At 44.1% G+C, this 27377-nt stretch overlaps 1 long non-coding RNA gene across 1 annotated transcript in view; it reads left to right on the top strand.

The window, feature by feature from the left end:
• LOC140710390 (uncharacterized) overlaps positions 1 to 27377 on the top strand; it is a 100717-nt gene that overhangs the window by 20405 nt on the left and 52935 nt on the right. The window contains exons 3-4 of the long non-coding RNA XR_012091362.1: positions 2484 to 2604; positions 14272 to 14406. This is a non-coding gene — a long non-coding RNA (uncharacterized lncRNA). The remainder of the gene's footprint in view (positions 1 to 2483; positions 2605 to 14271; positions 14407 to 27377) is intronic.

Here is a 27377-nt window from a genome sequence, read left to right on the forward strand (position 1 = left end):
TAGCTTTTACCTTAGATGTCAGATGGGTACATTGCGAAGACTTCGAATGTGACAAGTAGAAAGATTTCATAGGCTCAAGCTGTTCAACATCATTTCCCACATAAGAAAGTGGAAGCCCGGAGGGTGTTCATGCTGATCTGAGACCACACAGTAAGGTAGTGTCAGAGATGAGACAGGAGGAAGTGTGAACCCCCTAGTTCATTAGTCAATTGTTTCTTTGGAACAGAGCATCTGATAAGTTACACAATAAGAATTTGAGTTTTAGTCTTACTGGTCATGCTGGCTGTGTTTGGTAACTGGTGAGATGCCCTGATGGCAGTCTGTTTGCAAGTGGTGGCTGACAGTCCTCCATGGAAGAGGTGCATCCTGAAGGGGGAAGCCGTGGACAATGATTTTACCCAGTGGTATGTGGATGGACATTATAGACATAGCACGGCAGTTGTTTGTTTGTTTGTTTCTTTTTCTTTCTTTTTTTTTTAGACAGGGTCTCGCTCTATTTCCTAGGCTGGAATGCAGTGGTGCAATCACAGCTCACTACAGCCTCGACCTCCCAGGCTCAAGCAATCCTCCCACTTTAACCTCCCAAGCGGCTGGGACTACAAGCACGTACCACCATATCTGGCTAATATCTTTAAAAAAATTTTTTTTTTTTTTTGTAGAGACGAGGTCTTGCTATGTTTCCAGGTCTGGTCTCAAACTTCTGACCTCAGGTGATCCACCCGCCTCAGCCTCCCAAAGTGCTGGGATTACAGGCGTGAGCCACTGCGCCCAGCTGGCAGTTGTTTTTCAAGTCTGTTGTCCACCTGGGTTCCTGGACACCATTTGAATGCTCTCCCACGGAGATCAGAGTGTGTGCGTGTGTGTGTGTGTGTGCGTGTGCGCGCGTGTGTGTCTGTGTGTGTGTTTTAAGGGGAGGAACCTACAGTAGAATCTGAAAGAGCTCTTTCACTCATCTCTGAGTCACACTGAACTCCAAGCAGCACTGCTGTGGATTCCCCATAAGGGAGTATAACAGAGAGATGGCTCTCCCACACCCCACTGCGTTTATTATTATCATTATTTTTTGAGATGGAGTCTCACTCTGTCACTCGGGCTGGAGTGCAGTGGCACAATCTCGGCTCACTGCAACCTCTACCTCCCGGGTTCAAGTGGTTCTCCTGCCTCAGCCTCCTGAGTAGCTGGGACTACAGGCGCCCACAACCACACCCGGCTAATTTTTGTATTTTAATAGAGACAGGGTTTCACCATGTTGGCCAGGCTGGTCTCCAACTCCTGACCTCTGGTGATCCGCCCACCTCAGTATCCCAAAGTGTTGGGATTACAGGTGTGAGCCACCGTGCCCGGCACCCTGCTTTGTTTTAATTCTCTTTCACCCGATTTCCTTCTCTCTCTTTTTTTTTTTTTTTTTGAAAATTGAAGCAGTTGTGCAGTTTTTTGCAATGTTCAGACACTAATACTTATGATTCCTTATATCTCAGATCAAGCCGTGGGAAGGTCCGGGCAGGGAGTATGATATCCAATGGTCTATGGAAGGAATGCACTCAGGGAAGTCAAATAAATGGTCCAAATTCCCACAGCTGGAAAGGGATGACCAAGCAGTAGGCTTGACTCTGAAGACCATGCCGTTTTGATTTTACTGTATTGGGACTTTCTTCTTCTGCCAGCAGTTCTTTTTTCTGAGTCTTTTCCTATTCTTTTTCTCTCTCATCTCTCAACCCTTCCCTTCTTCACCTCCATCTTCCCCCATCCTCTAGATCTCTCTCTTTCTCTTTTTCCCCTCTCCCCACTCTTCTGAAAAGCCACAGCTTCACTCTGTTCTAATATGCCTAAGACATCGTCCCAGGATCTTTCTTATGTGCTTCTTGACACCCAGAGTGACTGTACACAGGTGGGAAGAGAAGCTAACTGGTTGACTTTCTGCTACTTGTACCAGCCAAGGGGCTATTTGCAGACAGTACATAAAAATGACCAAGCACCATAAGACATTGAGCAATCTTTCCTTGCATCAATTAGATTCTGGCATCTGCTTACTGTTTAATTATCTTTTGACTGAGGAAATGGAAAAGTTGACAAACAGTTTAACCCAACAAGAGTCAGGTTCCTTATTTTTCCCCCTTTGTGAGCATGTTTTTAGAACACCGATCTGCCAACATCTCCTAGTTTCTCTGGGGCACTGGCAAAAAATACAGACAAATATTTATGTTCCATGAACTCAAGATGGTTTTCATATTGTTTTCATGTTTAACTGATTTCAAATGAACGACAATGGCTCTTCATGTGGTTACAAGAATTTGCCATTAATTTTCACTTGAAATTGGATGCAGCTGGTATACATGCCTACACCGTATTCTAGTTCTTAACGATTTGTCTTCCAAAAATATAGGCTGCTTCCCACCGGCTGATTGGCACAGCAGCTTAGTGAGGGCATCAATCTCCTATTACATGTTAACAAAAATTAAATTGAGAATATCACCCTATTTCAGAGTGCTTTGCAAGTAGCATTTGAGGCAGGCGGCTGGGACATTGAATGAAAAGCCTAGGGGAGGCAGGTTCAGCATGCCACCCTTTCCTGGTCGTGAAGATGCCAGCTCCAGCTCTAAGCAGGTGACAAGGCTGGGTGGTCAGGGGACAAGGGAGTGGGGTTCGAGGTCTCAGAGCATTTTAAAAAACTTCCGTTGTCTTTCTAGCTTGGATTTTGGGAGCACCAGGGTAATGTTCTAAACCTCTTTGTGAAGTTTAAAGTCTTCCCTCCCTTGGTCTAAAATGTTGAAGTGGGTGGTGGAACAGAGAGGTGACATGAAGATGAGAGCTGAGCCAGGGGAATAGGATTCTTCATCTTTGGGGATGTCATTTAATTTTGGAAACACTCAGTTTCTGTTTAATCAGTGTAACCATATAATTTGTTGAACACTTTTGAAGGGGTGAATGTTAAATTGGTGAATGTTGGGAAAATGGGCTTAAACTGGAGATAAGGTCGATCTATGAATAAAGAAGAGATTAGGCCACATAGTGGGGGTGAGGGGTGGTAAGTAGGTTTCATACCCATGGTAATTACAAAAGAGTAATCAGGCTTTCTGGACTGCATTGTGGAGGGGATGGTGCAGCTGCTCTTAAGCACCGTGGAAGAGTTTCCTGATTGATTAGCAATGTCTGCTCTGGTCTCTGGGAAGGATGGCTGCACCCTTGCAGGTATTCACCATTCCTGGATTGGGTGGCTTCAAGAGCCTTTTCAATTCTATTTTTGTAATAAGAGTAACTGAGAAGTGAATGAAGCCTACCTTCTTACTTAAATGCACTGGAGGTTGAGACCTGGAAAGCCAGACTGAGAGGCCTATGGCAGTGCCTTTCCAGCTGAATGTGTACACTTCAAAATTGTCAAAATGCAGATTCTGAATCAGAGGTCTGGGCTAAGGCCCAATAGCCTCAATTTCTGTTGAGTTCCCAGGTGATACCGATGCTGCTGGTCTGTGGGTCGCACTTTGAGCAACAAAGACCTAAGGCAGCATCTTGAACCTGGGCCAATGCCCTTTCACTGCAGGCTCAAAGCCTGCAGAAGAACCTGTATATATGCTACTTTCCAAAGATTTCTTTTCCGCAGGTCATTTAAGTGATTCCTCCAGACAGCCTTTTAATGTTTGATAGATTATTTCCTGTCCCCATCACCTTTTTTTTTTTTCCTAAATGTGCTTTTCAGGTGCAGCAGGTTTCAGTGCCTAGCCCAAGGGCTATAAATGGCAGAGTTGGGACTCACATTTAAGACTTTTCCTTCCCCAGGTGGCCCTTTGAGCACCTAAATGGCAGGCCTAATTATAGAGGTAATGTTGTGAGTACCCTCAGCTCAAATGGGGCAGCTTTTGGAGCAGTGCCAAGGGATTGTACTGATGCTAAATATGCCTTCAGATCACGTCAGAAGCCTAAGCTTGCCTTGTGACCCCCCAGCGCCACCATTTCAGCCAGTCATTAAGGCAGGCAGACAACGTCTTACAGTCCTGGGTTCATGGGAGCCTTCTTTGTTCTTATGAGGGTTTTAGAGCCAGAATGACCTGGATCAGAATCTTTCCATGTCATTTGACCTTTAGCAAGTTACTTAATCTCCCCAAATTAAAGTCCCTTCACCTGTAAAAAGGCATGTTCTTGCTGGGTGCGGTGGCTCACGCCTGTAATCCCAGCACTTCGGGAGGCTGAGGTGGGCGGATCATGAGATCAGGAGTTTTAGACCAGCCTGACCAACATGGTGAAACCCCCTCTCTACTACTAAAAATGAGACAATTAGCTAGGCGTGGTGGTACGCACCTGTAATCCCAGCTACTCAGGAGGCTGAGGCAGGAGAATTGCTCGAACCCAGGAGGTGGAGGTTGCAGGGAGCTGAGATCTCACCACTGCACTCCAGCCTTAGCGACAGAGGGAGACTCCGTCTCAAAAAAACAAAACAAAACAAAACAAAAGCACATTCTTGCCTCTCAGCATTGTTGGGAAGATGAAAATAAACAATGTAGTAAAATGCATGGCACAGCGCATAGCAAAGATGGAACATTTCGTTTCTCCCCTTTGCCCTTCAGAAGAACTGTAACGCCTTACTGTTGCTATTCACTGTACAAATACAGTGTAACTATCTCACATGTTTCTTGGCACAGTGGTGTACTCCACAATAATGGGTTCAACCTTTATGTAGTGCCTTCCCTGTATACAATAAAATAGAAAACTGTATTTCATTACCAAATATCATTCTTTCATTATATAACACACAAATAACTATTTAAACAAACTTCAAAACTTATACTCTAAAACATGTCAGCACCAAAAGCTATGCAGGCAACACAGACATATTTGAAAATTAGAAGCAAACTTAAAATGTCTCCGTTGTGATTGGGCATTAGCAAAATCACCGATCAGTTTCGCAGCTTCTGCTGCCATGTTTCCGCAGCGAGTGGTGTTAATTCTGTTACACGTTGTTGTCACAGAGTGTTCCTTAAATAGTTTTTAATTGGTTTTAATTTGGAGAAAAAATGTTATGCTGAAGATACAGGGGCAGGGATTGTCAAAAATAAAATTAACAGATAACATTCTATGGAAAAACTTGGAGACATGCTGTGTCATTGTATACTCTGTTAGCAAATGTATGGATGCTTTTCATTTTGTCAGTTTCACATGTTAATGATTTTCACAGAGCAGTAAGTTAATTGGTAGTGCTTCCAATGGATCCCTGGAATCTTTCGTTTTCACCTCCTGTGCGTTCTTCACAGCGGACTTTTCATCCACATGAATTAATTAGGATGGTGGAAAAAAATGCCATCAAGTCAGCAGTTGTATTTAAGCCTGAAATCTTAGGCCTATTTAGGTAATCAATGTTATCAATTATTCATGAAAAAAGGTAAGCAAATATAAAATCCTTCTTTTAAAAAAATCTGCTGGAGCTCAAAGTACTGCCATCTTGATACTCAGCAAATCAACAGGTGGAGGCAGATGATGTAAATGATGCAAAAATCTTTTCATTATTATGGTATCTTGGCAAAATTTTAGTCAAAGCAGTCTCTTTTTTTTAATTTGGAGAATATAGTCAGATTTTTTTCACCTATCTTTTAAGATATTAGCATAGTTCTATATGTATAAATGCATAATTCTATTAAAGAATTATGCATCGCTTCAGCTAAGGGAGCAACAGCCGCTCTGACAGCTCTGACTTTGCAAATGCCAGCCAAGCGCCCACATTCTCTTGGCTATAAAGGCAGCAGAGGTCAATATGCTTTCCCAGGAGTCATCAAGTATTGCCAAGGAATAGCCCCAATTTCATTGCATATCACATTTCAGGCATGCCGTACTCTGTTCAAATGGCATCTGGTGTAAAATATGTATTAGAAATCGCTTTTTCCCAAAATTGAGAAGATCTGAATTATGCAGGGGGAAAACTGACAAGTACAGCGATACTGTGATGTGTCTGCACTTATGTATATGTAGTATGTCCTTGCATTTGCTTAGCCAACAGGGTACTAAGAGGTGGGATTTGAATGTTCCTGTCTAACAGACAGAGTGTGTATTTATTAATAGTTCTCCATAGGCCATTGGCTACAGAAGAGATGTACTCGAATATTAATGATATTCTCATTTGATTGTCATGGAAGCCAGAGTGGAATTCTATTCAAGTGCAGTCTTTATTTATACTCCAATGGTGTCATGTGATTTAAAAATCAGTTGCCTACATGATAGCCACAGCTAGTACTATAGAAGCTTTAAACTCTCAAGGGCTCCTAGTAACCCATGGCCCTGAAACAGTGCACCATCCCAGCTTGACGTGGGTTCCTTAGTTTCCGACTTTCACAATTATCAACTGGGTGATCAAGGCCTTCACAGCCTGGTCCCAGCTTCAGCCCAGATCCCCACCTAACAAAGCCCCTCCCCAGCCCCACTGTGCTGGCCCTCCTGAGCAAGGCTTCTGTCTTCTGCCACTGCTCCTGCAGCCTTGTGTCTACTGTTCAGGTTTTCTCTGCTCCTCTGCCTGTATCAATCCTGCTCATCCTTTAAGACACAGTGTAGACCCTGTATCAGTCAGTGTCCTGGCAAGAAACAGCTGATGCATCAGAAAGGGGTTGGAAGAGAGTTAAGGAGGGATGCTTTATAAGGGAATGGCCAGGGCACAGCAAGAGCAACATGAGATGTTATAGCACCCTGGAACAACTACAGTGGGGAGCTACTACTGTCCCTAGGTTGGAAAAGGTGAGACAAGGGAGCTTTTACTGAAACCACAGAAGGCCCACAGCTGTAAGTGAGGACTGCCTGGTGGGAGTCATGGCCTTCGCTGGAGGAAACTGTTCATTGCTCACCCTCAGCTAGGCAGAGTAGAAGCAAGAGGAGTGCAAACCCTACTCTTTCCTCTTGCTGCGCATCCCCTGCTGCCCATCAACTGTGGCCAAACCCAACTCGGAGAGGGAGGACAAGAAGCCCCCTGCGCGGCCCTTATAGGTCAGGCTCCCAGCCAGAGCAGGGTGGAGAGGGACGGAGCCTGGATTGGGAGGGGACCCCTCTGCCTTCTCCCAGGAGCACCCTGATGAATCCAGCCCATAGAGGCCTCTCTTCTCTGAAGCCCAGCGCACTTCTGGTTTGAATGCACACTCGGCCTGACTAGCTGTGATGTGTCTTCATGTTGTGCCACAAGGTCGTTGCTCTCTTGCATTTTCAGTTTGCCTTATGCTCCCCACTGACTATGGAAGCTCCTTGAAGCAGGGGTCTTCACTTATTCTCTTTGTGTTTCTCATATGGAAACAAGTAAATACCTGGAATGTCTTGCTTGTGTCAGTTTGGAACATATTGTTCCTTTGTTGCCACTCCACCCCACCCCCAACCCAAGCACACACCTCCAGGGCATCAGGACCTGTGCCTGGTGGATTATTCTTGGTAGAAGGGTGGGTATTGAGATAAGGGTGAAGAAGCCGGGGGTCCTGGCCCTGGTTTGGGGAGTTTTCAGCAGATGCAATAGGAAGCCAGAGCACAGGGTCAAATAGATGGAAGCCGAAGACCAGACCCAGGAGGAGCTGGGTGAGGGGGGCAGAAAGTGTCATCAAAGCAAAAGGGGAGGGAGACAGAGACTGACATGGGATATCAGTTGGGAGTACAGGGCCAGGGGACCCAGACAAGTGAGTTACCACTAATGAGACACTGGAACTGATGGGGAGGGGCTCAGATGCAAGGTTAAACAGGGTGCCAACGGTAGTCTAGCCCTGTATTGTCCAATATGTCAGCCATTAGTTACATGTGGCTGTTTAAATTTACATTAACTAAAATTTCATAAAATTAAAAATTCAGTTTCTCAGGCACACTAGCCACATTTCAAGTACTCTGCTGTGTTGGCCAATGTGGATGCAGGCATTTCCATCATTGCAGAATCTCCTACTGGACAGCCTGGTCCAGAGCTTCCTAGAGATCTTAGGGTCCTAACAATGCTAAAAACCTACCTGTTTGTTTGATTTGACCTGGTCTTATCTGTTTTGATATCAAATATACCTAGCTCCCAATCTTCACTTAACTAGTGAATAATTGTGTGATGAGTCCCCAAACCTCAGCTTTCTCTTCTAGGAAATGAGGCAAATGACAAAGAACTAACTGAATTGAGAATTTGAAGGTTTCTTGAATGGCCATAGATACAAAGGAGGAGCTCTTTAATAAATATTAGTTCCCAACCTCCTGACGACCACGACAATGATACGAACCAGCACTTACTGAGAGCTTGTTCAACTGGCACTGAGCTGAACAGTGATCACCTTATGCAATTCTCATAGTAATTCTGTAAGAAGATACTATCACTGTTCCCATTTTACAGATGAGGCAATGAAGCCACAGTAAGATTAAAACAGTTGCTCAATGTCACATAGTGGTGGAGCCAAGTTTCTTTATATTTGATTAAAAACTGTCAAACATTGTTCTCTGCTGTTTCCTATAATATCTTATCTTCCCACTTAGGCCATTAAAAACATCTTAGGCTTCATTTGAATCTTGCAATGTGCCTGATGCGGGCCTGGACTGATGCTCAGTTGCTAATTGGCATATCAGTTTTGATAAATTTTAATAAAATATTTAAACTTTCTTCAGCACTGATTATTGACTTTAATATTTAAGTGCATACTCACCAATGAGGGTCTTGACAACCAATCCAAGAGTGTTCAATTTCCATCTTTAATTTGGTGCATTGCTTGCAGAAGGCTTTAGATCCTGGAGATTTTGGAACCACCATGCTCTTGGGTGTTGAAGGAAAAGGCTGGTTCCTGTTTGGGGGACTCTAGAAACAGAAAGAAAGTAATGGAACACTGCCTGAGTTTGACTGTAAACAGCCTTAAGTTGGAATCTAGTGTGCCTTTGGTTATTTATACTCTTGGAATTTCAGTTTCTTTACCTGAAAGAGACAATGTCCTACTTCTCCTGGGGGTAGTCTTGAAGACTGAATGGCTCTATAAAACTTCACCCAGTGCCTGGAGCACAGATGCTCTCAGCAGACATACACTTGTCCCCATCCCAGAAAGCTTCCAGGTCATTCTGATCTCTCTGGTGAAAGGGAAGGATCTCTTATTGTCTGAACCACACGTATTTAAAGAAACTAAAACTGTGTGTCCAGGAAATTATGCTGATTATATTAATTTCTACCTTTATTGTTACGTAACACATAGATTAACTAGAACTGCAGCGGGATGGGGAAATGCTAAAGTCACCTCTTAGCCTCCCCCAGCACTGGGCTCTGGGCTCCCTACCTCCCTGCCTGACATGGGTGGCCCTAGTGCCCATCGGGTCTTCTTACCAGGTCCTGGCTGAAGATATGAGGGAGGCCTAAGGGATTCCTGGGCTGGAACTGAGATGGTTTAAAGGAAAAACATGTGAAAACCTGTGTAATATTGGGGTGTGGGAGAGGTGATAGGGCTGAGAGGCACCGAAGGCAGTGACTCATGGTAGTTCTGCAGCCTGAGGTTGTTAGGTGGCATCAACCTGGAAAGAAACCTGGGGCTCACCACCCTTTCCCAGCGGCCCCCTATGTCAATTTCTCAGCAGGTTGCTGTCTATTTCCATGGGGAGACATTTCTGTTATTTCGTCTGGTGAATTCCAGCATGAACTAGTCTCTCCCTGGGTTGTTATTTGGGGCTTGGGGGGCGGGGATTCTGAGCACCCCTGGGTGGGAGTCACCATGTTGTCTGAAGACACCACGTGACTAAGTGTTAGACTCAGCGACCTCATGTCCAAGAAGGTTGGGGTGTGGCACTTTGGTATGGAAATTACTAATTTTAGAGTCAGAGTCCCCTGGGTTCCAGCCTTAGCTCGGTCATTTGGAAGCTGTGCCTCACTGAGCAATTACTTCACCTCTGTGACATTTGTGGAACACCAGCTTTGTATTGGGGTTTTCACAGGAGTTATATCTTCTAATTCTCACAACCAGCCTGATATAAGGGATGTTATTCCTACCTCACAGATGATGAAAAACTGAGCCTTCAAGAAGTGAAGTAACTTACTTCCTTCCTTCCTTCTTTCCTTCTTTCCTTCCTTCCTTCCTTCCTTCCTTCCTTCCTTCCTTCCTTCCTTCCTTCCTTCCTTCCTTCCTTCCTTCCTTTCCTCCTTCCCTCCCTCCTGACTTCCTGCCTTCCTGCCTTTCTTCCTCCCTTCCTCTCTCTCTCTCTCCCTTCCTGCTTGCCTGCCTTCCCACCTTTCTGCCATCTTCCCTCCCTCTTCTCCCATTCTTGATCATTCCCACTCTTTCTTTCAAATATGTTTTCAGTGCCTGCTAGTTTCACCTACATGATCATCTTTAAACATATTTTTGAGTTCAAAGATACCTACTTGAACTGCTTTCCAGCCTCCATCTGGGATGTGCTCCTTTGGGTGCAGACTAGCTCTCTTCTCCCAAGGGAAGAGGAACGGCTCTCACAGAGGAGCTCCCTTCTTCCGCAGAATCAGATGCTGCCCTCGTGGCCAGTTGGGTTCCCACCCACCTGATTCTGGAGCCCTGGACCAGAGCTCTACGTTCACCATGGGAAGAGAGCTTGTGATAAGCCACTTCTGAAGGCATGGCTTAACTCAGGATGCAGGTGGACAGTGGGTCACTGCCAGGCTTGGCCACCACGCAGATCCCTTGGACCAGGAGATCAAGGTTTCAGGCTCCGTCGAGGACATGAAACAAAGCATTGGAGAGGAACAAAACAGGAGACCTAAAAAGCAAGTATTCTTGTCCCTTGTCCAGACTTTGGAAACATTTTGTCCTGAGAAAAATCTGACTTACAGAGTGGACTTGGGGAGGGGGCTGCAAAGCCAGGTTGGGGAGCTTGGTACATACCAGAGAGTGAGCCTGGTGGGAGACTCTGTTCTTCTAGCTCTGAAATGACTGTGGGAACACGACAATTATATTGTTTTTAATCATCTACCAGCACATGGGAGGAGAGAAAGTTCTGGGGTTTCCCTCTCTCTCCTTTCTTCCTGAATTGAAGAAAAGCTGGGCCATTTGTCCTGCTCTGGTTTCCAATACTGTCTCCTGGGTCCTTAGGAGGTGCTAAGCAGAGTGGTCAGTACACACAGAGGGTGTTATTCCAGCCTCAGGTCATGCTAATGGGAACTAGAAACCAAGTCTTACCCAAAGCAGAATGAAATACACACCTCACATCATCATCGTATGGTTTGTTTTCAAAGAAAAACCTTTATGCCTCCTTCCTTCCTTCCTTCCTTCCTTCCTTCCTTCCTTCCTTCCTTCCTTCCTTCCTTCCTTCCTTCCCTCCCTCCCTCCCTCCCTCCCTCCCTCCCTCCCTCCCTCCCTCTTTCTTTCTTTCTTTCTTTCTTTCTTTCTTTCTTTCTTTCTTTCTTTCTTTCTTTCTTTCTTTCTTTCTTTCTTTTCTTTCCTTCCTTCCTCTCTCTCTCTCCCTTCTTTCTTCCTTTCTTCTTTCTTTTTTCGATAGAGACTGGCTCTTAATGTGTTGCCCAGGGTGGTTTCAAACTCCTGACTTCAACCAATCCTCCTGCCTCAACCTCCTACAGTGCCGAGATTACAGGAGTGAGTCACCATTCCTGGCCTAGAATTTTCTTTTGTCAGCACCCCATTTTCAAACAACCTCCAGTTATGTTGGCCAAAGGCCAGAATCTGTTTCTGAAAGCTCCTGCTTCATCTAAACCCTCGGCTCTTGCCCTTCTCCCTTGACCTCTATGTTGGTAATGTAATAATTGCTTATTAGAGTTATGGGCTTTGGCCCAGTGTGGAGGGGCCAGAGGCTGACTGAAAAGCAGGCCCAGAGAGAGGAAGAAATTCATTTACCCAAGGTCACAGAGCTTTCAGCAGAGCTGGGACAGACATCCTCTGACTCCCAGGCAGGGGCACTTTCCTCCAGGGCTCCTCACCCAACCACGAGTTGTTCTTCAGTGACCCCGGGCACCTTCGCAGCTCCAAACATCACCACCAAGCACTACCTTGACTTTTCAGACCTCATCAAGAACAATAACAACAAAAAAGCATGAAAAAAAAAAAAGCAACAAAAACAAAAAGTAATAAAACCCCCCACCATTCCCCAGCCCTGACCCAGGACGCCTTCATTGCACAAATCCGTGGTGAGGTTTCCCCACAGCTTGGTCTGACCAGGGTCATTTTGCAAGGGAAAGTGGCATGTTTTGGGATTGCACCCCACCCTGTGTGTTTGTAGGTGCTGTCGGTCTGCACATTTACACTAGAATGTCTTCAAGAACACCAACCGTGCTATTTGTTTTTCTCAGGCTGTTTTCATTAAGGCTGTGGCCTCCCAGGCAGAGCCCAGGGACTTAATTACGGCACCCAAAGGTTATCTCCCCAAACTAGATTTCATCTCATGTCAGGCAGCTGGAACCAACCCCGCCAGCTGTCTTACTAATAGCTCAGACCTTGCCTCCCGTCCCCCCGCTTGGAAATGAGGCTGGCTGGGTCACCTCTGTACCCACACTTACTGCCTGCAATGCTTTGGGAGGGGAGTTGCCTGCTCGTGGCTCTTGCACACCTCCTCATGGAATGACAATAAAGGCTTCAGTGATTGAGGGCAGATATTTCCGTATTCACCTTCATATCCCCAGCACCTAGCCCAGGTCCAGCGCAGAGCACAGGAAAGGTCTGTCAAATGACCATGTATTTCCATATATTTCTGTTTTACTCATGTTGGTCAACTCCTCGGCTCTTGAGCCTGCCTTTGGCCTCTGCACTTTAGCTCATGTTGTTCCGTCTACCTAAAATGCTTTTCTACCTCCTTTCTACTGCTCAGAATCTTATCACCTTTCAAGGACCAATTCCACCCCCTCCTAGGGGTGCACTTCTTAAGAAAAAGGGTTGGGCTCATGTATGCACGTATCCCTATGTAGAAGTGTTCAGCGCATGTCTGTAGCATGAATGAATAAATGAATGAATGAAACTCTGATTTCTCCCCCCACCCCCTCCAGGTTTCTGAGCCCTTCTCCGAAATCCCCCAGCCCACGGCACTCTCTTCTACTCATTGGGCTGACCTCCCAGTGGTGCCTCTTGACTCTTTGTCATCATCCGGCTCAGCATCCCCGGCTGTGATTGGCTATCTTGGGGAAATCTTTCTCTCTGTCTTCGAACACTATTTGCCTTATTTTCTCACATCTGAACTAAGTCCAAGGGAAGTGCTACATGAGGGGATATACGGCACGCTGGCCCAGGTCATGTACAGGAGGCCACCTGGGGTGGAGACAAATGGGTAAAATCATGGGTCCAGGGAGGAAAGAAGTCAGGTCCTGGAGATGTGCTGGGATGCGGGGCAGGGAACGCGCTCTCAGGCACATACCACAGGCTTTAGAGCTCAAGTCAGAGATATTTTCCACCCAGAAGGTGCAGTGTTCCCTAAGGGCTAGCACTGGCAGAAAAGGACTGCTGAGCCAATGACCATGGTTGTCAGAAACTCAGATCCTAAGGCAAAGATGGCGGCTCACAGCAAGAACTGGTTGCTCCGTGCTGGGACTGTGCGCTCTTGACCAACAGGAATGGGCAGTGGCCAGAGGCCTGCAGGTGAATCCTGTTACTAAAGCAGCCAGTGGCATTTCAGGCTCTTCAAAGGCTGGGTGCATGTCACCACCTCATCCCAGTGTTTGTCCAAGTCCCATTGCGTCAGAATCTATGGCACGAGACCTACGAACTCTCACCTTTAACAAGCTTCCAAGGTCCTGCTTAGATGCCCTAAAATTTCACGACCACTGCCTCCTGTTTCTCTGAGTTTTCACATAGCACAGTTTGTGGTTGGACAACATAAACATTTCATCTTATAAGTCACAAAGGGTCTTCCCTGTCCCTTGAGATCCAGGTAAGATTGGCTCAGATCCCCAAATTCCTCCTCCGTGGAGATCCAAGGACCTCAAGATTTCTGAGCCTCTCCAGAAGCTACACATTCAATTGGCTCTGGCTGCCTCAGACTCTTGCTTTCACACTTACTATCTTCATCCCACACCTCACGGACCCAGATGGGAAGCTCAGCCGCTTCTCATTTTCCACATAACAATCTGCTGGCGCAAAGCATTCGTGGGTGAGGCAGATTTATTTGAAGATACGGGGTGGGGCGGGGGTGGGGATGAAGGAAGGATTTACATCACTGCAATGCAAACAACTTCAAGTTGAACATGAGGTGTTCCCATTCTTAAAATGCCCTTCTGGCCACTCCACTGCTGGGTTCTTCTCTGTGGCCTTTTGCTCCAGGCAGCTACAGCTTTGCACCATCTTGCTACTCCCCAGTCCCTGCCTTCTCTGATTCTCTCTCCCATTTCCCCATTTCTTTCCTTGTTTCCTACAGAGGAGGTTGGCCTTTGCCCCATGGCCTTGGCTGCAGCACGCATCACATGCCTCCACACCTCCCCATCTCCTCTTGAAGATCTCTCTCCAGATAGAGACAATTTCCTCCCTAGAGGAATCCTTGTACTATCCGTAGGTGAGAACGCTTCACCTCATTACCTGGATGTGGAGTGTTGAAGTTGGAAGGGATCCCGGAGATCATGAGTCAAACTCCAGTGAAACAGTCACTGGCCCAGTCTCCGGCAGGTGGGAGGCAGGGTGAAAGCTAGAACATGGGTCTCTGGCTCTCATGCTAGGGCTCCTCTTGATTAATTGATTCCAGGAGTAACTCAGGCTACCAAGACCCTCTTACAAAGGTTGAAAGGCTTTGGGGCAAGACCATATTGTCCACTTAGGCTATCCAATAACACCTGTTGGCATTTCTTCATCACCTCACCCTGACTCAGAAGTTAATTCTCATAAGCATAGTCCTACCTCTGCACGGGTCTTGGGGCAAGGGCCAGCCGAGATTCCAGCTCTACTTTTACCATCAACATGCAGCTTGATCTTGGCCATGAATTGTCTTCTCTTTGGGGCTCAGTTTACCCACTGTTAAAAAGAGGCCTGTTTTTGACACTGTCCTAGCAATCTGTAGAACTGTTTCGGGAGCCTTCAAGGCATGATGCACACGATCCAAGCATATGTGTGGGACTGGTGGAGTAGGGATTCAGCACCTACTATAATCAGCGGCAGCTCTCCTTACATCTGTTCTAATGACTGGGGTTCATAAGGGCTTCTAATCAAACTAAGATTTCTATTGCTTACAAAGTACTTAAAAACCTCTGGTCTAGCTGACATTTGGAGTCCACAGCTCTACTGACCTAGGAGCTTCATGGCTGAGGCAAAGCAGGCTGTCCCTGCAGGGTTCCACACGGCTGCACCTTCCACGTGGCGCCACTTATGAGCAAGTGGGAATATCCATCACAAGGCACTGGGGACAGCTGGGCAGGCGGGCGGGTCCCCATTGTGGAGGCTGTTTTGGGGACTTTCTGAGTATTGGTAAGTGTGAATCAGGCCCCAGATTTTCCATTTCCTCTGCCCATTGCTCTTTCAGAAGAGTGTGTAAGTGTATGCTTCAGCAAAATGCAGGTGCTGAAAGTTCCACGCGTCCAAAGAGGGTGTGGGAGAGAGCAGAGGGCTGGGCCCAGGTGGGCACCGGGCATTTCCACTGTGGGTGGTACCCTGAGGGTAAACAGCCTGTCCCGCCTGCATCCCGTCTGAGGGTCCACTTCCTCATCAGCTTATGCACTCTGGGGCTCTTACGTGTCTGTCCTGAGCGTCTGAGATTCGAAGCAGCCAAGGCTTGCGCGGTGGCCCCAGTGTTAAGAGAGGGCTGCTGTGCCAGCGAAGATGGCCCTGGTCCCTACATATGTGCAGATGCAAGCCTGGCCCGCTATTGACTTCCTTTGACCTCATTCAAAGATTAAATACAACAATGTGTATGTGCTATGTGTTCAGAGTATGCCCAATGCTCTCTTAACCACGATCTCATTTGGCCTCACACAAATCTGAGAGGGAGGCACAGCAGGGGACACTGTGATGCCATGTGAGATGCACATGTGGGATGGAACCAGGTCTTTGGGCTCTAAGGCCAGCGCTCTTTGCTCTCCACTGTGGCACCTCCCAACTCAGCCTGTGTCCTTGGCTTCATTTTTTATTTCTCCATCATTAAGAAGGGAAGCATTACTAAAAATGTTTCCTTGGCATTTCTTACCCAGTCTCAATTATTAAAACGACAGCTTAAGGATTTGTTCCTGCGGTCATTCACGTATTCACTCACTCTCTGAATCACTTGTTTATACACTCTCACTTATTCATTCATTCAAGCCCTTGTTGAATGCTTACTATGTGCTCAGCTGATGGTGGGCATCAAGGAACACAAAGAATGCTGAGTCAAGATTCCTGACTTTGAGAAACTTGTCACACTCTCATTGAGGGGCAATGGAAAGGGGTGTCCTACATGGTTTCTCAGTCACAGAGGATCCAATTTTATTTGTTCTTACCATTAAATGTTAATAAATACTGCTTATATGTGGCTTTCCAAAGTCCCAGATATGCTCTGGTTGGGAAAATGCTGGGCTAGGTGAGTTTTAGGTGCCCCGCAGTGCTGGAATCCCATTGCTCTTTAGGAGCTTAGAGAAAGGAGGGTACTGATAGATGAGGTGGCCAAGGAAGGGTTCCTGGAAGAGGTGTGAGTTGAACTCAGCTTGGGAGGTTGTGGGGGACTTGTGAACATAAAGAGGAGAGGAGCAGAGGCCTAGTATGGCAGGAGGGGCAGGAGTGAAGGCCTGTGCATGTTCAGCAGCTCTAGATAGGCAGCCAGGCCAGGTCTGTGTGTGCATGCATGCACGTGTGTGTGCATGTGTGTGCGTGCATGTGTGTGCATATATGCATGTGCATGTGTGTGCATGTATGCGTGTGCATGCCTATGTGTGCATATATGCATGTGCATGTGTGTGCATGTATGTTTGTGCATGTATGTGTGTGCATGCCTGTGTGTGCATGCCTGTGTGTGTACGTGTGTGTGTGTTGGGGGGAGGTAAGCATGGGAGCAGGGCAAAGAGGAGGGTTGTGGGCTTGGGAGGGCAAGGTTTATGTGCAGGAGGCTGTGGAAGCACCTGCCACTGGTCCTTTTGCCTATGACTATCTGGCTTTGTGTCAGTTTCATCTGATGTGTGAGGGGGCAGCCACTCTCAGCAAATTTCCCTCTAACTTTAACAAGAAACATGGGCTTTGCTCATTGTGTGGGTGATAAGACAGCGTTTGCCTCTTTCAGCTTTTGGCCTTGCAAGCACAAGCAAATAATTTTTTTCTTTCCCTCCTTTTTAATTGATTTTTCTTATAGGGAAGTGAGAGGGAGCAACAATGAACTGTGAGTGGAAAAAGAGAAGGAAGGAAAAGGTAGAAGAGAAGGAGAGAGGGGAGAGAAAGGAGGACAAAGGTGGTAGAGAATGGTAAGGAATGGTAAAGAAAGATAAAAGTTAAAAAAGAAGAAAGAAAAGCAAATGGTTAGAGAAGAGATGGAGTTAAAGGGAGGCTGGAGGGGAGAGAAGAGGGGAAGAAAAAGAAAGAGGAAAGAGGAAAAGGAAGAGAGGGAAGAGAAAAAAGGGGACTAGAAGAAGAGAAAACAGAGGAATATAAAGAATAAGAAAGGCCAATGGCAGTGTCTCAATTCTCTCTAGAGCTTTGGCTAATTTTTTTTTGCCAAAAATACTTGGGATAAATACCTGGATTCCTCAGAACCCGAATGCCCTGGAGGACCAACTTTACAGGGTTAATTATACAATAAACTGCCTTTCCAGATGGCTGTTTCCACATCTGCAGAGAGGAAAAGGAGCGGCTGCCCGGGGTCTCCTTTCTCCTCGGCCTCCAGTGGCTGTGCATTGCCATGTGCACCATCTCCACGTGGATCAGAACCTCTCACAGGCTCTCTCCCTAACAAGCAGTGTCATAGGTGGTGATGGCAGCAGTTGTCATAGAAATGCCTCTCTCTGTCTTCCCTCTGACATGACCATTCTTAAGAAAACAACGTCACACACACACACACACACCTCTCTCAAAAAACTTGAGATAGAAGGTATTTTTCTAACCTGATAAAGAAAACCTATTTTAAAATAGGAATAAGACAAAGATATCTTCTACCAACAATCTCTTTTTAAACATTTTCCTGAAAATTCTAGTCAATGCAAAATTTCATCAAGTAAGGGGAAAAAAGGACCTTAACTACTGAAAATAAGAGAGAACTATTATTGGTTTTAGGTTATATAATCACATATGCAGAAAACAAGATGAATCAGTAGAAAAACCCTTAGCTTGGTATAGTGACCAAATAAATGGTAACCCTAAAAATCTCAGGGTCCCATATGGTTTAGTCTCAGCACAGAGTTGTACTAAAAGGAAACCTAAGTTGGACTCCAGAAACCTGGAAGATTCATGTGAACTTTTAGGGCAGGCTTTCTTAAAAAGGCTTGTCATGTCCAGAGGTTTTACATATCCCACGACATAGAAAGATTTCCAGAAATTCTCTCTAGATGTTCTTTTCTCTCTCCAAAACTACACACTCAGGGCAGAGGCTAATATGCGGTCACTTCTCTGTTCAGGTGGTTCTTCCATTGCCGCCATCTCCCCTCCCACCTGTATTTTCTCCTTCACTGGTGGACCCCACTGCCCTGAATCCCATCAGACATCCTTGTGACCTTTTGGTTGTCTCCCCACCCACACTGAGGAAAGGACTGAACCCTTGGGGACCATAGCTTTTCTTTCTCTTTCTGTCTCTCTTTGACCAATTTTTTGTTTTTTGTTTTGTTTTGGAGACAGATTTTCACTCTTGTCACCCAGGCTGGAGTGCAGTGAAACGATTTTGGCTCACTGCAACCTCCAACTCCCAGGTTCAAGCGATTCTGCTGCCTCAGCCTCCCAAGTAGCTGGGATTACAGGTGCCCTCCACCACACCTGGCTAATTTTTGTTTTTTTGTAGATATGGGGTTTTAGCATGTTGGCCAGGCTGGTCTCAAACTCCTGACCTCAGGTGATCCACCAGCCTCAGCTTCCCAAAGTGCTGGAATTACATGTGTGAGCCATTGCACCCAGCCTCTCTTTGACCAATTTTCTTGTGAATTATCACTTGGAACATTGCTAGTGAATATATTCTCCTCTCTGATACACAAGATAAATACACAAAAATCAATCACTTTCTTATGGACCCACAATAACTAGTGTGAAGAGAAAAGCAAACAAAAACATAATCTACCCCTGAACGATTCTCAGTGAGAAATGTGTAAAGCTTTCATAAAGAAAGTGACAAAACTTTATGAGTTTTGTGTAAGAGAAGACCTGTATAAATGGAGAAATATGACAGGTTCTTGGTTGGGGAAAAGGAACAACAAAAGATGGCAGTTTTTCCTGAATTAATATGTAAGTCTAGCAAAACCTCAATGGAAACTTTTCATAATTCATCAGAACAACTTTACAATTAATCTGGAAGAACGACAAGTTAAAAATAGCTCAGACATTTTTGAAAGAACACAAAAGACAGGATTTCCTTTAACATAGATTAGAATATATTTTAAAGCTACAGCAACTGTCCAGCAAGGTACCGGCTCAAGAATAAGTCAGCATCAGTGGCACATAACTGACCTCTTACTATGGATATGAGAGCAAAATGAAATAAAAAGAAGCATTGCAAATCTGTAGGAAAGTGTTGGATTAACAAATGCTGTTGAGAAAATTGACTACTTGAAAGCCAATCTTTTTAGATCTTAACCTTTTTCTCAAGCAAATTCCAAGCAAATTATAGCATTAAGTATTAAAAAACCACATAGCAAAATATGAAAATTTAAGTGAATATTTAAATGATCTTAAAGTGGGTAATACCTATCTAACTTAAGAGCAATTGGAGAAATCACAAAGGAAATTGTCAGTATAATTACCTACACAGAGCTCTAAATGTATATTTTTTAAAAAGAAACTACAAAAATAAAAAGGTAAATGACAAATTGGGAAAAATGTTTGCGACAGGTATGGTGAAAGCCTAATAGCCTTAAGATACAAAGAGTTCTAACAAAGTCTAAAGAAAAAAAAGACTAACATCCCAGCAAAAAAACAAAAAAAAAAACTGGCAGAGAACATTCACAAAATAAGACATACAGATGGCTAACATATGAGAAAATGTTTAATTTTACCATTAGCCAAAGAAATGCAAAATAGAACAATAATAAAATCACATTTTCACTTGTCCAATTGTTAAGATTGGTGATAATGATGATGATGATACGTGTTAGCAACTGGGTGATGATATTGAAACATAAATTGGCACAACCTGTCTGGAAGAATTTTTACAGTTTTCATATTTTTGGACTCCATGGTCCTACTTCTAGGAACCCATAGTAAGAAAACAGGGGCAATGAGATCAGGATGTTCATGACAGCATTATTTATCAGACCTAAATATTGGAAAAAATCGTTAAATATTTAACAAATGAGGATTGATAAAATAGAGTATATTTGTTGTAGAAAACATTTTTAAAGTATATATTCAAATAATAAATTTAATACCATGGGAATGTGCTTGCAATGGATTGTTAAACTTTAAAAAAACATAATCAAATCTCTCTCTGTCTCTCTGTGTGTGTGTGTGTGTGTCTGCATATGTATGTGTGCTGAATCTCAATTTTCTGCTCTTCTGTAGGTAGTGAGGAGAGCCAGAGTTAATATGATCTGTTATTTACCTTCATACCCTCAGTTCCCTCTCCTGTGAAATGGGATCATAATGATTGACTCTCAAGGCTCTGTGAGAATGAAATGAGACCACTTACATGAACAAGATGTAGGTCTAATCTTTCATGCATCTGTGTCTTCCCTATTCAAGGAAGTTGGATTTTCCTAAGGGCAGGAACTGTGTGACTCCTTGACCTGTAAAAGAAAGTGTTGTACTGGGTGTTCATTAGGATCTAAACTTAAGCTTTAAAGTTCTGGGACCATGTTGAGTTCCAGCCTAGACTCTACCTCATGCTTCTTGCGTGACTTTAGGCAACTCACCATCTGCCCATGGGCTCCAGTTCCTTGGGATCAGATGAGAAAATGGCTATGCTCCCTTCAAGAGCTAACAGGATGTGATTCTCTTTTAACCTCACAGTTAAAAGTCACAGCCATCTCATAGTTTGTCTGGGTCAGGGATGGGATCGCAGGGTTCTCAGGCTGGGCTACTGCCCATGGACAGATGGATTGACCAGTGGAAGGATGGAGTAATGATGCTCACATGTGACAGCAGGGGTCTTCATCTGTTTTGTCCACTTCTGTGTCGCCAGTGCCTAGAGCCAGGTCTGGCTTCTGGTGAATGCTCAGCCCTCATTGACTGAATGAAGAATGAATGGAAAGATGGACTGATGGACAGGCTGCCTGCAAGACAGGCTGTGTGACTGACTCGAGATAGTGTCGTCAGGACCTCCTCCACTGGCCTTGGAGCCATTAAGGAGGGAAGGAGAGAGGTGAAGGTAAAAGTGATGCAGGAGGAGAGAGACCTCCTGCATCATCTTTGTCTTCCTTAGACAGCCTGGTGGAGGCTGGGGTTTGCATCTCTCACTGTGTGCATGCTGAACAAATCAAGAGTCATGGTCCCGGGAGCCTGAGCCTCATCCTGTGCTACATGTTTTACATGCCTTATATTATTTGGAGCTCACTTTAATCCTAGGAGGGTAGTATTATCCTCATCTACATATAAAACAATGGCCTCAGGAGGAGAGGAAAATTTGCCCCAAGGTCACACAGCTTTTTAGTAGAGGAGTTGGGATTTGATCCTAGGTCTTTCTGATTTCCAAGCCATTGACCTTGAAGTTATACTCTACAAGTGTTTCTCTCCTTACATTTCTGCCTTTCGTAGAAAGGAAAGAGTCCACTTTTGCTGTGCTTGCATCTTGAAAGGAGTACGGGCTCTGCCCCTAAATCATAGCCTCAATATGAGTGCTGTGCTGGGAATGGGCCATCGGCGTGGTGACGGATCCCCACCGTCCATCACACCCCCGCAGCACTGTGACATGCAGCGCTGGAATGTAATCAGAGTGATGGTGTCCTGATCTATGGGGATGTTCATCATCTCAGGGCTGGTACCTTGACATATTACGGTAGCTTGCTGTCAATGGGACAGCCCCTTAATGTATTTCCGTAATACATCACCCACTGATGGTGACCAAGGAGGCCTGCTGATGCTAGTCGGCTGGAGCCCTTTCTGTGAGTCTCCCTGAGTTCTCGGCCTCTTAAAAATTCATGTGAGTTTGTGTGTGCCTCGGGAGAGAGCATAAGAGGAGGAGGCAGGAACAGAGACAGAAAGATGAAGAGAAGATGAGAATAAAGAGACAGAAAGACAAGAAGGAAAAGAGAAAAGGAAGAGACGGGGAAAGAAAGAGAAGAGAGAAAGAAACATTGGTGAGAAAACAAATGGGAAGAGAAAAGAGGTGTGGGGGGAAGACAAAGATGGCAGAGAAGAAAGAGTGAAAAACAGGAGGAAGAAGAGGTTCAAGGGGGAAGGAGGAAAGGAACTAGAAGAATCAAGGCTAAGGTGCTATGTAAACAGAGAGCAGCAGGAGAGAGTAGGAAAGCACCCAGCTCTGGAGTGAAGCGCAGTTGTTTTTGGAGATTTGGATCCTTTTATTTAGCCTTGGTGGAGGCCTGACTCTCCTGGGGGCTAGAAGAGCTGTGGGAGGAGGTGGGGTTACCCGAAGGGAATGGGGCCAGGATATGAAAATTCTTTCTCCCTCCACAGAGAGCAAAGAGGTTTTTGTGGTCAGCCACGACCTTTCTTATTCTGCCTCCATTGTTGCAGAGGTCACCTGGGTGGGAAGAGTCTCAAAACTGCCTCTTCACCCCCTCACCCATCATGTCCACCTGAGCTCTGAACATCTTTGCTCAGACCGCCCAACAGCACCACAAGCTCAGAGACCCCTAACTGTGGTTATTCATTTTACCCCTGGTCTCCCTTCTGGCTTCCCCATTGCAATGAAAGGTGTTGCCAGTCTCTAGGGCCCTGGTTCGCAGGGGCATCTTGTCTCGTTATTGTCTCCACATTTAGATCTATCAGATTTGTAGAGCAACTTAGGCTCTTTGGGCTTCTTACAAACTTCTCTTTGCCGCACCCATTATCTAGACCCTCTAAAAGCAGGGTCTGGAAGCTGACTCAGCAAACAAGAACCATTTCCTCTTAGAAGCCGAGGATGGATTATACACTAGTGATTTTATTTCCTATTACATGTGAATCACTTTCCCCCTGGCCCATGAGTACTACAACTGTGAATCAAGGTGAAGATCTGACAAGAAAATAGGTAGCAAACCGAGTAGTCAAGAAGGTTCAAAAGAGACAGTTTCAAAAGAAAAGTGGGGACTGGGCAATTGGCTCAAGAATGAAACTGTGAATAGAGGTGTGAACCGCTTCTATGTGGAGCCTGGCACATGCTCTGGGGTGGCTGCTGCTGCTGGTGGTGCTAAAAGGGCTCTCAGGCCCTTGCAAGGTCAAGGCTGAACTCCTTGCCTTGGCATTCAGGGCCCCTGACAGCCTGGCCTGTACATTCCATTCCCGTCCTATCTCTCATTGCTCCCCCTATACTGACACTCCATTTACTGCAGCCAGCTTCCCCTGCTGCCTCTCACTAGTGCTTAGGCTTTACTAGGGTGCTCTGTCTCCCCACTGCTTCCTATCTACATTCTACGCCATTTCAAGGCTTCACTTAAGTTTCTCCTCTGCGGAGCCCTCTCTCCTCTTGTCATGCTGATTATGTCTCTCACTGACTTGGCCACAGCGTGTTGCATCTCCCCAATGAGACTCTAAGCTCTCTGAGGGCAGGGGTTGTGTATTCTATTTCTCTGTAACCCTCACGGTAGGGCTAGAATAAAGCCCTTCTGAATAAACAAATGTAAACTAGCAGTAGTGTGAGTCCTGAAAGGAAAGAGGGACCAAGATGAGGCCTTATGGTGAGGCACAGTGGCCCTGGCCAGGCTCCTGAGCAAACGACTCTTTATCGCTCCAGGCCTGAGTTTCCTCATACATGAATTGAAAGGATTGATGAGATCTATGACCTGGACTTAAAAAGAAAAGAAAACAAAAAACAAAAAAATACTCTTAAGCCTCTTAGTTCCAGATAATTGTAGATTCACATGCAATTGTAGGAAATAATGCAGAGAGATCCCATGTACCCTTTACCTATTTTTTCTCCAATGGTATCATCTTGCAGAACTACAGTATAACAACTATGATATTGCTATCAATACAGTCAAGATACAGGCCAGGAGTGGTGGTAGGTCATGCCTGTAATCCCAGCACTTTGGGAGGCCAAGATGGGCAGATCACTTGGGTCAGGAGTTTGAGGCCAGCCTGGCCAACATGGTGAAACCCCCATCTCCACTAAAAAATACAAAACTTAGCTAAGCATGGTGGTGCACACCTGTGGTCCCAGCTACTAGGGAGGCTGAGGCAGGAGAATTGCTTGAACCCAGGAGGTGGAGGTTGCAGTGAACCGAGATCACTCCACCACACTCCAGCCTGGGTGACACAGTGAGACTCCATGTCAAAAAAAAAAAAAAAAAGTCAAGATACAAAATGTGTCCATCACCATGAAGATCACTTATCTTGCCCTATTGTAAACACCTCTATGTTTCCCTCACCCTCCACCCCATCCCTGGCCCCTAGAAACCATGAATCTGTTCTCCACTTGAAGTATTTTGCTATTTCAAGAATGCTATATAAATGGAATCACACAGTATAGAACCTCTGTGATTGCCTTCTTTCACTCAGCATAATTCTCTGGGGATTCATTCAAGTTGTTGCGTGTATCAATACTTCATTCCTTTTTATTGCTACATAGTATTTCATGGTGTGGATGTACAATTGTTTGTTTAACCGTTCACCACTGATGGACCTCTGGGCTGTTTCTAGTTTTGGTGAATACAAATAGAGCTACTATAAACATTTGTGCACAGACTTTTGCGTGAATGTGTCTTCATTTCTTTGGGATAAATACCCAGGAGTGCAATTGCTGGAGCATGTGGTAGATGTATATTTCGTTTTTAGAGAAACTGGCAAATTGTTTTCCATAGTGGCTCTACCATTTTACACTCCCACCAGCAACGTATGAGTTGTCCGGTTCCTCTGCAGCCTCACCAGCATTTGTTGTTGTCACTACTCTCTATTTTAGCCATTCTGATAGGTGTGTAGTGATATTTCAGTATGATTTTAATTTTCATTACCCTGATGGCTAATGGTGTTGAACATCTTTTCATGTGCTTATTTGTGATCTATATATGCTCTTTGGCGAAATGCTTCTTCTTTCATTGTGTTCATTTTTAAATTGCATTATTTGTCTTCTATTGCTGACTTGTGAGAGTTCTTTATATGTTTTAGATACTAATCCTTTGTTGAATATGTGGTTAGCAAATATTTTCTCCCATTTGGTAACTTATCTTTTCATTCTTCTAACAGGGAAGATTTTTTTTTCTTTGGAAAAGAAAACAAATTTAATTTTGATGAAGTTCAATTTATCAATTTTCTTTTTATGGATTACGCTTTGGGTGTTGAGTCGAACTGTTCGCCTACTCTTAGATCCCAAACATTTTATTTTATTTCTTTCTAAAAGCTTTAGAGTTTTGCATTTTCCATTTTGAATTCATTTTTACATAATTATCAAGCATGAGACTTAGGTCAAGGTTTTTGTTTTTTTTGGCTCTGAATGCTGTACAACTGCTCCAGCACCATTTGTTGAAAAAACTATCCATACTCCATTGAATTGTTCTCATGCAAAAATTGATCGGGCTTATTCATGTGGGTCTATTCCTGGTTTCTCTCTTCTATTCTATTGATTTATGTGTCGATTACTCTGCCATTACTACACAGTCCTTATTAGAGTGGCTATATGAATCTGAAATCTGGTAGACTGATTTCTTGCACTTTATACTTCCTTTTTGAAATTGTTTTTAGCTATTTTAGTTCTTTGCCTTTCCATGTACATTTTAGAATACTCTTGTTCATTTATACAAAAAATCTTGCTGGGATTTTGATAACAATTGTGCTAAACTGTATATCATTTTGGAAAAAATGACATTTTTACTATGTTGAGTTTTCCTATCCAAAAACTCAGTATGTCTCTCCGTCTATTTAAGCCTTTGATTTCTTTCATTAGCTATTGTACAGTCTTCAGCATACAACTCCTATATGTATACGTTATTGGATTTATGTCCAAAGTATTTCTTTTTTTAGACAATTATAAATGATATTGTATTTTTTATGTTGGCTTCCATGTGTTCATTGCTAGTATATAGAAATACAACTGACTTTTATGTATTTGTCTTTTACCTTGTGATAGAACATCACTGGTTAGTTCTAGGAGGTTGTTTGCTTGTATTTTGTATTTTTGTAGCAGCCTTAAAATTTTCTTTGTAGACAGTCATGCTATATCTGCACATAGAGACAGTTTTTCTTTTCTGATTTGTATGCCTTTTAGTTCCCTTTCTTGTCTTATTACATTGCTAACACTTCTAGCACTGTGTTGAATAAGAGTGGTGAGAATGGACGTCCTTGCCTGTTTTTAGTCTTAGAAGGAAAGCTTTCAGTTGTTCACTGTTAAGTATAATGTTACCTGAAGGTATCTGGTAGATGCTTTTTATCAAGTTGAGAAAGCTAGTCCTCTATTCCTATTCTCTTTCTGAGAATATTTATTGTGAATTGTTGCTGAATGTGAACAAATGCTTTTTTTTTTTGCATCAATTGATATGATCGTGTGATTTTTCTTATTTCCCCTGTTAATATGGTTGATAACATTAAGTTTCAAATATTGAACCAGTGGGCATCTCTGGAATAAACCCCATTTGGTCATGGTATATTATTTATTTCATATATTGCTGAATTCTATTTGCTAATATTTTGTTAAGGATTTTTGCATCTAGATTCATGAGAGATAATGAACTGCATCTTTGTGTGGTTTTGGTATGAGGGTAATACTAGCTTCATAAAAGAATTGGGAGTGTTCCTTTCTCTTCTATTTTCTGGAATAGATTATGTAGAATTGGTGTCAATTCTTCTTTAAATATCTGGTAGAATTCACCTGTGAAACCATTTGGGCCTGGAGAGTTGTTTTTGTGAATTAAAGAAAAGTCATTCACTTTCCTTGAATAATTATAGGTTGTAGTTATAGTTGTAGGACTATTTTAATGATCTATTTTGCATTAGGTGAATTGAGGCAGTTTGTGATTTTTAAGGATTTAGTTCATTTCATCTAAGTTGTCAAATTTATGTGTGTAGATTTGTTGTAGTATTCTCTTATTAGGTTTCTGGGTGTCTGCAGGGTCTGTAATTATATCACCTGCTTTTTTTTCTGATATTGATAATTTGTGTCTTCTCTCTTTTTTTTATTTGTGAACTTTTTTTCTAGAAATTAGCCAATTGTGTTGATTTTTTTCAAAGAACCAAATGTTTATTTCGTGGATTTCACGATTGTTTTCCTGTTTTCAATGTCATCAGTTTTGCTCTTATTTTTATTATTATCTTTCTTCTACTTGCTTTGATTTTATGTTATTCATCCTTTTTGAGACT

This window comes from Chlorocebus sabaeus, chromosome 26, assembly GCF_047675955.1.
Source record: "Chlorocebus sabaeus isolate Y175 chromosome 26, mChlSab1.0.hap1, whole genome shotgun sequence".
Taxonomy (NCBI): Eukaryota; Metazoa; Chordata; class Mammalia; order Primates; family Cercopithecidae; genus Chlorocebus; species Chlorocebus sabaeus.